The sequence below is a fragment of the Myotis brandtii genome, unplaced genomic scaffold (genome assembly GCF_000412655.1).
Source record: "Myotis brandtii unplaced genomic scaffold, ASM41265v1 scaffold426, whole genome shotgun sequence".
NCBI lineage: Eukaryota > Metazoa > Chordata > Mammalia > Chiroptera > Vespertilionidae > Myotis > Myotis brandtii.
The window spans coordinates 722,141-725,418 of record NW_005366314.1 but is presented as its reverse complement, the minus strand read 5'-3'; positions in this window follow the sequence as shown (position 1 = coordinate 725,418).

Below are 3,278 nucleotides of genomic sequence, written 5' to 3'. Positions count from 1 at the left end.
GCTCCAGCCCAGAGGCCCCCTCATCCCTCGTCCGGGCTCCGGACGCCCCTCCTGCCACCGCCTCAGGCCGGGGGTGAGCTGAGCCCGTCTGGTCTCCGGGTTGTGGCTTCCTCCCGCCTGCTCCTTGGTAATCAGTCTGGGGGGTAAGGGCTCCTCAGCACACGGGGCTGCTGGCTCTCGCTGAGGCCGGCCGGGGTGGGAGGTGGGTAGAGAGCTGTGCAGGCCTGGCTGGGGTGGCCCAGTGGACAGAGCGTCGGGTCCGAGTTCGATTCCCAGTCAGGGCACAGGCCCGGGTTGTGGCCTCGGTCCCCAGTGGGGGGCGTGCAGGAGGCAGCCCATCAGTGATTCTCTCGTCCGGGGCTGTGACAGGGCAGGGACTCGACGGTGCAGAGCGACCGCCCTCCCGTGAGCCTGCGGGACCTGTGCTCTCGCCCGACATTCTGCAGACGGGGGCCCCCTCCGCGTGCGGCTCTGAGCCCCGGCTCCCGTTAACGGGCCGCGATGAACCGCCTTCCTCGGTGGGTGGCGTGGGCTCTCCTCTGGGAATGCGTCTTAGAGAGGAGCATGTAGGGTTACGGCAAGAGGCTGTTTTGATTAAAAAAAAAATAAATAAATCTTCGCCCGGCCGGCGTGGCTCAGTGGTTGAGCATTGACCTATGAGCCAGGAGGTCAGGGTTCGATTCCCGGTCGGGGCACAGGCCCGGGTTGTGGGCTCGATCCCCAGTCGGGGGCGTGCAGGAGGCAGCTGACCCAAGATTCTCTCTCATCACTGATGTTTCTCTCTCTCTCCCTCTCCCTTCCTCTCTGACATCAGTAAATAAAGGACCCACAGCAGAGGCGTCTCCATCCTGGGGAGCAGGACGAGGGGAGCCGCCTCCCCCTGTCTGTGCGGGACAGTCTGCGGGCCCCTCTCTGGGGGGCGGGGCGGGAGGAGGACCACTCGCTGTGCGCGCAAGAACCGGAGCTGCAGTCTGGGGTTCGAGGAGCGTGTTCAGCCATCACCTCCCAGCCTGTCCCTGTCCCTGTGGAGGAAGGAAGCGGGCAGTGGGATGGGCGTGTGGCTGGGCTTTGGAGGAAGATGGGTCCCCTGTCCTCTCTCCAGCGGGTGTCTGAGCTGCAGGAAGGCCGGGGACCCAGGACTTTGGGATGAAGAACTGTCACCCCAGGAGCCGGGGGAGAGACGAGGGGGTGCAGAGAGCTGAGGGGTGTCCCCTCCCCTTTCTGGGTCCGGAGTTCCCGTGGGTCTCCCGGAGGCCCCAGGAGGCCGCAGCTGGAGAGGAGAGGAGTGTGTCTCCGGGCCTTGTTCCTCCACAAGAGGTCCATTCAGGGGAAGGGGGGGCACCCGTGGGCCTGGGGCCCTCAATGGGGCCCTGTCCGGGCCTGGGCGGGAGCCAGCCTGACCTCGGCTGAGAAGCCTCTTTCTTCCCGGAGCCGGCAGCTGAGGCTGCCTCCTCCCCGCTGGCCTCCTCTTCCTCCTCGCCGCCTCCCTCCTCACGGCCCAGACCCGTGCGTTTCCTCTCTCCTGTCTCAGCCGAATAGAAATGTGCCAGGGTCCCTGCTTCCCAGGTCCTCACGGCGGCCCTCGGAGAAGCCCGGGAAGGGCCTTTCGTGTCCGCACTGCCCTGAGCCCCCGGGGGCCACAGCGCCTTTCTCAGCGAGGAGGGCGGGGGAGGGCGGAGGGCGGCGGCCTCGGGGGAACTGGTGCTGTCTTCCTGCCCAGCGTCCATTCTCCTCCTGGGAACAGCACCTCGATTTTCCTTCAAGCCCCACCCCCCCACTCAGCCCCTGGGAGGCCCCAGCTCCAGGTCCCAGCCCAGGCCAGCCCTCCAGCCTCCTGCTCTGGGGGAAGCAGTGTGAGCCAGGTTGGGGCGATCGGACTCGATCCCGAAAGGTTTGGGGGAAGAGCTGGGAGACAGGCTGTGTCCCCTGAGGCTGCTGAGCGGGTGGGTTATGAAGTGGGAGCCGCCACAGGGAAGAGTCAGAGGAGAACAAAGGCCAGAGAGTGCGGCCCCTGACCCAGGTGCGCCTGGACCCAGCCGTGCCTGACGCCCACCCGCCTTCCAGCTGCGCTGCCCAGCACATTCCCTTCTGTTTCCTGACCTCATCCGAGCGGAGTTTCTGTCCACTCAGTTCTTTTAGTTGCAAGGAAACCAGTCCCAACAGCCCGGCCGCGTGGCTCAGTGGTTGAGCGTCGAGCTATAATCCAGGAGGTCACGGTTTGATTCCAGGTCAGGGCACGTGCCTGGGGTGTGGGCTCCATTCCCACCCAGTGTGGGACGTGCAGGGGACAGCCCATCCATGGTTCTCTCTCATCATTGATGTTTCTCTCTCTCTCCCTCTCCCTTCCTCTCTGAAATCAATAAAATTATATATTAAAAAAAGCCCTAGGAGTTACTGACGTGTCTTGCTCGCTGCTCAGCTCTCCCTGGGCACCCAGTGCTGCTGTGTCTGTCAATGGCCCCAAACGGCCCCCGAGCTGGGACACTCACATTTCCAGAATTTCAGCCCCGATAGAAGCAGCCGCCTCAACTAGCTCCCCGCTGAGCAGAGACGGTTGAAAGTGCAGAGAAGTGTGGCAGGCACTGTGGTGGGCGCCGTGGTGGGCGCCGTGGTGGGCGCCTTGATGGGCACCGTGAGGGGCACCGTGATGGGCGCCGTGATGGGCGCCATGATGGGCACCGTGAGGGGCACCGTGGTGGGCACCATGGTGGGCGCCGTGATGGGCACCGTGATGGGCACCGTGAGGGGCACCGTGAGGGGCCTGGACCTCAGCTGCTGCAGGGCCCAGGGAGGGGGTGGCAGCTCCCGTCTCAGCAGGACCAACGAAGCCTCAGGTGGGAGAGGCCGAGGGTGCCAAGGACAGACAGCTTCCGCTGCGAACGGGTGGGGGACGCAGCCCGTGTGGCCAGGGAGGGTCCGCGTGACGAGCACCTGTCCTAGAGCCCAGCGCCCGTGGTCACCAGGCCTGGCCGAGCCCGTGCCGTCCGGAACACAGGCCTCTGGGCCTCGCCATCCCCTCCCCTCCTCCCTCCTCCCCCAAACTCGGAAGCCACGCAGGGCGTTCCCTGTGGCGAGCGAGGGCGTACAGGTGTGTGACTCGGTTCAGCAGGCGGACTCTGCAGCCCGTGCCCAGGCCCGGCGGTGGGGGTGCTGTCCTGGGAGCCTAGCCTCCCTCACGTCGTGATTGCAGCTGGACTTGTGAGCCTCACAGTGACCTGTCCAGCGGCCCCGACGCCCCTTCGGCGCCCCCAGTGGTCCCGTAGCTGCATTAGAAGTGG